At 37.2% G+C, this 9,259-nt stretch overlaps 1 long non-coding RNA gene across 1 annotated transcript; it reads left to right on the plus strand.

Annotated features, from left to right (window-relative positions):
- The first annotated feature begins 11 nt into the window (after positions 1 to 11).
- Positions 12 to 522, plus strand: LOC104802215. The gene is made up of 2 exons (XR_769999.2): positions 12 to 120; positions 195 to 522. It is a non-coding gene; the product is annotated as an uncharacterized LOC104802215 (long non-coding RNA).
- Positions 523 to 9,259: the final 8,737 nt, after the last annotated feature.

The raw sequence follows: 9,259 nt of genomic DNA on the forward strand, positions 1-9,259 counted from the left end.
GGGGGGGGGGGGGATGGGTGGGTGGTAGTGTAGGTTCTACACAGTGCAGAGGGTAAATACAAGAACACTAATACTGAAACGTATACAAAGGGTGTGTCCGTGTAATGTTGCCTTTTACAAGTGTGTCTCTCTTTCCCGTCCTCAGATCATTCGCTGTTCTTGTTTTGGTTCTTTGACCCTTGAATGCCTTGCAGAAACCCTCTGCACCTGGATATGAAGAGCAGGCCTGTGATAAAGACAAAAAGAGACAAGGCCTGGATCTGGAAAAGAATACCCTAAATCTAGTGAAGATCCACTATGGTCCAACTGAGAACCCTAAGTGGACACGTGGCACATGGAGGATTGTAAATGTGTGAGACGGACAAGTGGTGCCATCCACCAAACTATCATTTTTGTTTAATGATTGGTACAAATCTGTCAAAATCCACAAAGGACCCTTTGTTTTTTTTCTTTTGGCGTTTCTTCTGTCTCTATCCGTTTTGGAATTTTGTGGAAACTAGGGAATACCTTTTTTTGTGTGTGTGTGTAGGGATGTGTGTATATGCATATTCTGTATATCTTTATAATATATAAATATAACATCGACTCGTTATCAATGTTAGATACTTAACTCTGAATATTTTTTTTGTGTGTGGACTACTAAGGTAACTTGAATTTATATTTTCCCTATCCCGATTAGCATTCTCACTGGGTTTTTCATGCTAGATTTGATATATTGCATATAAACTATATTTTAATTGGAATAATGGTGTAACCATGATTTGATTCATTTGTAAAACCCAGTTCGTTTGCAGTGGAATGTAATAAGATGATGTTTCCGGTTTAGGGAATAAAATAAGAGAGGGGGAGAGAGAGACAAGGGCAGGTGGCTCTCAACTCTCAAGAGCCTGTCAGACTTTAATTCTGACAAAAACCCTTAGGACTCATTAATCATACAGATGCTTCTCATTTATTAGATTAATCCGATGAAGCTCGACCTTACATGTTTTTTTTTTTAGGAATCTTCCATTTCCTAGCACGAAGACTGTGGATTAGGGTTTACATTTTAATTTTCTGTACCCCATTAAACACCAAGACTCTGAGACCAAGCGACAAAACCCTAGAGCCTCCTCCTCTCTCCCATTTGCATCCCACACAAAATCCGTACATTTTCATCCGCCGACTATTATGTCGGGATATTCTCTTTCGTTTTTAAATTTTTCACATTTTTTTTAAAAATATAAAATAAATCTTATAATGTTATAAATAAAATATATTTATGGTGGAGCCCACCGTTACTGTTCACACCGACTTACTGTTCATATATACGGTACTGTTCACACCGACCGTATACGTGAACAGTAACTTCGGGATTTCTATAAATAGGTCATTTGGGTTCTTTCATTTGTACACTTTCAAGAGAGAAATCAATAAGAAATACATCTTTCTCCATTCTCCCAAAATACTCTTTTCGGTTATAGTTAAACGATCTAATATCCGGGTCGTTTATATCTCTCCGAATTCATAACACGTTATCAGCACGAGCGCTCTTCTATAACTAAAGGTAAGATAACTTATCTTTAATACAAATATTTTCAATCTTATGATATATATATATGTATTCATTGATGCTTGAGTGGAATTACCCCAAGCTATATATGAATACCGATATTCTTTATAATTAATTTATGGACGGCTATGCCGCCTCGATTATTATTCATGGACGGCTATGCCGCCTTTATTATTACTATTTATGGACGGCTCTGCCGCCTTAATTGTTAATCTGGACGGCTATGCCGCCTTAAATATTTATTCGTTATTGGACGGCTGTGCCGCCTTAATTATTAATTTGGACTGCTTTACCGCTTTAATTATTTGTCTGTTATTGGACGGCTATGCCGCCTTAATTGTTAATATTGGACGGCTATGCCGCCGTACTTACTAATAGACTATTGTGTTTATTCTTTATGGACGGCAATGCCGTCTAAATTATTTTACTTCTGCATATGGTAATACCGCCACATATAAACAATTATATTATCTAATCTATATAAATTATAAATATTCACCATGCAAAATATTATCATATATATAATATTGATGGTCATTTATACGGAAAATGTTTTGAACAAAAAAAAATGTGTTAGTAATAAAGTTTACGATTAAAGTTTTATAAATTTTTTTTATATATCGTTATATTAATTATAAATTATTTATTTCCTCAATAATTAGTTAATTATATATTAGCATTATCAATTAATTTTACAAAATAGTTTAACAATTCGTTTTGATAAATTATTTCATGATATAAATTGTTAAAATCATCTATAAAATTTAAATAAAAAAAAAAAAAAAAACTCCAACGGCTATAATTAAAAAAAAAGAAAAAAAAATAAAAAAAATCAAATTTTGGCTCCTCCCCAACGGCTAGGAATAGTGAATTTTACCCTATAAATACACTCACCCATTCACTCAAAAACTCACACCAAATCATCCCATTCTCTTCTCTTCTCCCACGAAAAAAAATTCTCAAGATGAATTTCATCAAAATTCTCTTTGTTTTAGCAATTTTAGCGGCAACTTTTTGTATTTTCTTTGATAAAAATCCCGATCCGTTTTTGTTTTCAATTTGCATTGCGGTCTTACCTCTCGTTTACATATTACTAATTATAGCAATTTATATGTAATCATGTATTTCACTATGTTGTATTATCCATGATAATGAATAAAGCTAATGTGTGCCGTATTTTTTTTGTTTTAGTCATAATGGCAAGAATGGCAAATATCGAATTCGAGGTCCTCGACATATCGGGAAACAATTATTTATCATGGCAGTTAGATGCCGAATTGCATCTCGAATCAAAAGGTCTTGGTACCACTATTAAAGAAAAGGGTGCATCAAACGAGAATAAGGCGAAGGCACTGATATTGTTGCGACATCATCTTCATGATGATTTGAAAAAGGAATATTTGACAATCAAAGATCCTGCAGATCTTTGGTTAAAATTAAAAGACCGTTTTGATCATCAAAAAACGGTGATCCTCCCCAAGGCAAAATATGAATGGATGCACCTCCGGTTTCAAGATTTCAAGAATGTCAGCGAATATAACTCGGCAATGTACCGTATCACATCGATTCTAAAATTATGTGGAGAAACAGTCAGCGAAAATGAGATGCTGGAGAAAACTTTCTCAACAATGCATGCATCGAACATTATACTCCAACAACAATATCGAGAAAAGGGGTATACAAAATATTCGGAGCTTTTATCATGTCTCCTATTGGCAGAACAAAATAATGAGCTGTTAATGAAAAACCATGCATCACGACCAACTGGATCTGTACCATTCCCTGAAGCGAATGCTACAGAAAACTAACCATTCCCTGAAGCGAATGCTACAGAAAAAATATCATTCCCCGGAGTGAATGCTATGTCTTATAATGGTCGAGGACGTGGTTATTTTCGAGGTAGAGGCCGAGGAGATGGGCAAAAACATCAGCGAGGTCCATGTGTGCAAAGTCTTTAGCACCACTAGCATCATCATCATAGTCACTCATGACATGATTGGTCTCGATGTCTTTTCCTTTTGTTTCTTTAATCGACTTTTGGTAAAGCTCCACCAGGTGTTTAGCAGTGCGACAAGTACGCGACCGTCGGATATCTTTAAAACTCAATAAATTTCTTTGTGACCTTGAGGAAAATAATGCATCTTTTACCGTAAATTTTGTTCCTCCTGGCATAATGAAATCGGCTCTTCCAGAGCCTTCGATTATTTTTGCATTTCCAGATATAGTAGTAACATTTCCTTTGTTTATTCTCAGATTCGAGAAATATTTTCTTTCTTTCAGAATTGTATGTGTTGTAGCACTATCTGCCAAACATATATCTCCTCCTCGGTCCGCAGTTTTGGCCATATTCGTTTTCTATTCAAGAACAAAGCAACATTATAAAAAAAGATAGATTAATAACAGATAATATCAATACTAACTTATAAAGCAGAAATAGTCATACAAGACACAACAACATATCATATTTATACATGAAAATGCATATGCAAATAATATTGATTATATGAAGTAAACAAGTATTTATATAGTTTATTCATAACCAGCACCATCTTCAGGATGGGCAAAAACATCAGCGAGGTCCATGTGTGCAAAGTCTTTAGCACCACTAGCATCATCATCATAGTCACTCATGACATGATTGGTCTCGATGTCTTTTCCTTTTGTTTCTTTAATCGACTTTTGGTAAAGCTCCACCAGGTGTTTAGCAGTGCGACAAGTACGCGACCAATGTCCCGTCATTCCACACCGGTGACATGTACTTTCTTTCATCCTCTTGTTCGGATGACCATGTGCTCCCCCTTTATTATTGTTAAAATTATGATTTTGGGATGAATTTCCTTGATCACCTCCTCTGATCCATCTTCGGCTGGCACCACGACCGCGTCCTCGGCCTCGGCCTCGGCCTCTACCTCGAAAATAACCACGTCCTCGACCATTATAAGACATAGCATTCACTCCGGGGAATGATATTTTTTCTGTAGCATTCGCTTCAGGGAATGGTTTGTTTTCTGTAGCATTCGCTTCAGGGAATGGTACAGATCCAGTCGATCGTGATTCGTAGTTTTTCATTAACAACTCATTATTATGTTCGGCCAATTGGAGACACGATAAAAGCTCTGAATATTTTGTATACACATTTTCTCGATATTGTTGTTGGAGTATAATGTTCAAATTTATTGAGTTTTAAAGATATCCGACAAAATGGATATCATATTGAAACTATGAATGAGGATGATACTGAATATTTATATATCACCTCAATTAATTCGGGACAAAAGTATGTGTTGGAAAAATTACCCACTCTATCCTCGGGATTATATTATACTAATATCAATGTGATTGAATCACATGTTATAGTAAACCAGAAGTTTACTGATACATTCAAAGTTTGGCATGATCGATTGGGTCACCCTGGTGCTATCATGATGAGAAAAATTATCGAAAATTCTCATGGTCACCCATTGAAAAACCAGAAGATTTTTCAATCGGATGAGTTTTCTTGTGATGCATGTTCCAAAGGAAAGTTAATAATTAGACCATCACAAGTTAAAATCGGGTATGAATTACCATCATTTTTAGAAAGAATTCATGGTGATATCTGTGGACCCATTCATCCACCATGCGGACCATTTCGATATTTTATGGTATTAATTGATGCTTCAAGCAGATGGTCGCATGTATGTCTTTTATCATCACGAAATCTGGCATTCGCCCGATTATTAGCTCAAATAATTAAACTAAGGGCACAATTCCCAGAGTATCCGATCAAGAAAGTGAGACTTGATAATGCTGGAGAATTTACATCACAAGCTTTTGATGATTACTGTGTAGCAATGGGTATTGATGTTGAACACCCAGTTGCACATGTACATACACAGAATGGGTTGGCAGAGTCATTAATCAAACGACTTCAGTTGATTGCCAGACCATTGATAATGAAAACAAAATTACCCATTTCTGTGTGGGGACATGCTATTTTGCATGCTGCATCATTGATTCGTATCAGACCAAGTGCATATCATAAGTATTCTCCATTGCAATTAGCATTTGGTCAAGAACCTAATATATCGCATATAAGAATATTCGGATGTGCAGTATATGTCCCGATTTCCCCACCACAACGGACAAAAATGGGACCACAAAGGAGACTTGGAATATATATTGGATATGATTCGCCATCCATTATACGATATCTGGAGCCACAAACTGGAGATGTTTTTACGGCTCGTTTTGCTGATTGTCATTTTAATGAAAATGAGTTCCCACCATTAGGGGGAGAAAATCATAGAATGGTGGGAAATGAAAATGATCTTAATTGGTGTACACCATCATTATCCCACTTTGATCCCCCAGCAAAACAACGAGAACTAGAAGTTCAAAGGATTATACATTTGCAGAATATTGCAAACCAGTTACCTGATGCGTTTGCAGATACAACTAGAGTAACAAGATCATATATAGATGCTGCAAATGTTCCTGCACGGATTGAAATTCCGAAAGAACAAACTAGAGAAAATTCGACAAACGATTCCAAAACACGCCTGAAGCGTGGACGACCTATTGGTTCTAAGGATAAAAACCCCCGAAAGAGCAAAGGGCCCAAGAAAAATGAAATGCTCAATTCGGAGGAACGCGTTCCAAATCAAAGAAATGAAGTACCTTGTGATGGTGGTATAAATCCAGATAATGAAAATCATGAGATCTCGATCAATTATATCAGTAATGGTACATTATGGAATCGAAAAGAAATCAAAGAGATTGATGATATATTTTCTTATAATGTATCAAAGGAAATCGATGAAAATGAGGATCCAGAACCCAGATCTGTTTTGGAGTGTCAAAAGAGACCAGATTGGAATAAATGGAGAGACGCAATACAAGCTGAATTAGATTCGCTTAATAAGCGAAAGGTATTCGGACATATTGTTATTAAACCGAAAGAAGTTTCTCCTGTTGGATGTAAATGGGTGTTTGTGCGGAAAAGAAATGAGCACAACGAAATTGTAAGATACAAAGCTCGTCTTGTCGCACAAGGTTTTTCCCAAAGACCAGGAATAGATTACGAAGAAACTTATTCTCCTGTTATGGATGCTATTACATTCCGATACCTAATTAGTCTTGCAGTTACAAAGAATTTAGAAATGCGTCTCATGGATGTTGTTACTGCTTATCTATATGGATCACTTGACACGAGTATCTATATGAAAGTCCCTGAAGGATTTAAAATGCCCGAAGCATTGAAAACAAAACCACGAGAGTTATGTGCTGTCAAGTTACATCGATCATTATATGGGCTAAAACAATCAGGGCGTATGTGGTATAAACGCTTGAGTGAGCACTTATTGAAAAATGGATATTCAAATGATCCTATATCACCATGTGTATTTATCAAAAAGACAATGTCCGGGTTTGTGATTATTGCTGTATATGTCGATGATTTGAATATCATTGGTACTCCCCACGAAATCCAGGATGCATCCACTTATTTAAAAGGGGAATTTGAGATGAAAGATCTTGGACAAACCAAGTATTGTCTTGGGCTGCAGATAGAACATTTGAAAGATGGAATCTTTCTACATCAATCAAATTATACAAAACGGGTACTAAAACGATTCAATATGGATAAGGCAAACCCACTTAGTACCCCGATGGTTAATAGAACATTGGACATTGAAAAGGATCCATTTCGTCCTCGCGAAGGTAATGAAGAGATACTTGGTCCTGAAGTACCGTATCTAAGCGCAATAGGAGCTCTTATGTATCTTGCAAATTGTACTAGACCGGATATATCATTTGCTACCAATCTATTAGCAAGATACAGTTCTGCCCCAACACGAAGACATTGGAATGGGGTTAAACATATATTTCGTTATCTTCAAGGAACTATTGATCTTGGGTTGTTTTATCCTAAAAGCACAAAACAAGAAATTGTTGGTTTTGCAGATGCAGGATATTTATCAGACCCACATAAAGGCAGGTCACAAACAGGCTATGTCTTCACAATCAATGGAACTGCGCTAGCCTGGCGTTCTCAAAAGCAGACCCTAGTCGCTACATCAGCTAATCATGCCGAGGTCATAGCATTACATGAGGCGAGCCGAGAATCAGTATGGTTGAGATCATTATCTCAACATATTCAAAAGGCTTGCGGAATACCTATTGACACAACGCCAACAACATTGTTTGAAGATAATGCTGCGTGTGTTGCACAAACTAAGGAAGGTTTCATCAAAAGTGATAGAACAAAACATATTCCTCCGAAGTTCTTCGCATATACCCAAGAGCTTGAAAAGAATAAGGAGATTGAAGTCAGATATGTACGATCATGTGACAATGCAGCAGACATGTTCACCAAGGCTCTCCCGACGATGGTGTTCAAGAAGCATGTACATAATATTGGAATGCGTCATTTACGGGATCTTTGATCTCTTGTTCAGGGGGAGCGTATAGCTGTACTCTTTTTCCTTTATCAGGTTTTATCCCATTGGGTTTTACTGATAAAGGTTTTAACGAGGCAGCACCGAAACACGCAACTGTGTTTTTACTAACGGTGGCTCCAAGGGGGAGTGTTATAAATAAAATATATTTATGGTGGAGCCCACCGTTACTGTTCACACCGACTTACTGTTCATATATACGGTACTGTTCACACCGACCGTATACGTGAACAGTAACTTCGGGATTTCTATAAATAGGTCATTTGGATTCTTTCATTTGTACACTTTCAAGAGAGAAATCAATAAGAAATACATCTTTCTCCATTCTCCCAAAATACTCTTTTCGGTTATAGTTAAACGATCTAATATCCGGGTCGTTTATATCTCTCCGAATTCATAACATATAAACCTTTATTCTGCCTCTTCGACATTAAAATGGACCGGGCCTTTTGTAAAAAGGTGTGGAATTATAATGGGCCTTTATATGGGCTTTCGTTTATGATGGGTTTTATTGGGCTTACCACAGGTGGAATCGTTAAAGAGGAAAATCATATTCTTTGGAGCAACCAACACGTGAACGTGACGAGTTCCTCCTCCCATCCCATGATGATTGATGAGTGCTTCCCAGTTAATTGTGATTAAGGACACCCATTATTATTCTTATTACGTTTAATTTAATGCAATTTGCAATGCAAATGTCAAAAAAAGTCAAAAGTCAGACATTTCTTTAGGTAAAAGTAATACTACCAATCTCTAATAACGCCTCGTGTGATTTCTCAACATCTTTTGATAATCTTATAAATATTGATAGGAATTATTCGCTAATTTGCATAACTAATTAATTGAATTTAGTAAAAGATTATTGTCAAACGACAAACTAATGTAAAAAAAACTAAAAAAATCGAAGAATTCCAAAGAATGCAAGAAGACGACTACACGACTTCCTCCGTCTCCTGGTGACCTTCCGCGAAGTTTGTTACTTCCCGTCAACCTCTTCTCTCCCTTCTTATTCTTCCTGTTTCCATCTACTGGTTTTCTCCGGCGAACCACCGATGTCTCTCCTTCGGACCGCCGCCGTCTACCTAGCCTTCTTTCTAGCCACCGGAGCCGCTTTTGTCTCCGCCCAGAACAGAGTCAACGCCAACTCCTCCTGTCCCCTCGATTTCTCAGTCCTCCGACAGTTTCGGCGGCCGAGCCACGACAGTGCGACCACCTGCCACTACCTCCTCCAGGGTCTCCGTCTCGTCTACTCCGACCTCCTCCGCCGGACCGG

Source organism: Tarenaya hassleriana, unplaced genomic scaffold, assembly GCF_000463585.1.
Source record: "Tarenaya hassleriana unplaced genomic scaffold, ASM46358v1 Cleome8, whole genome shotgun sequence".
Lineage (NCBI taxonomy): Eukaryota > Viridiplantae > Streptophyta > Magnoliopsida > Brassicales > Cleomaceae > Tarenaya > Tarenaya hassleriana.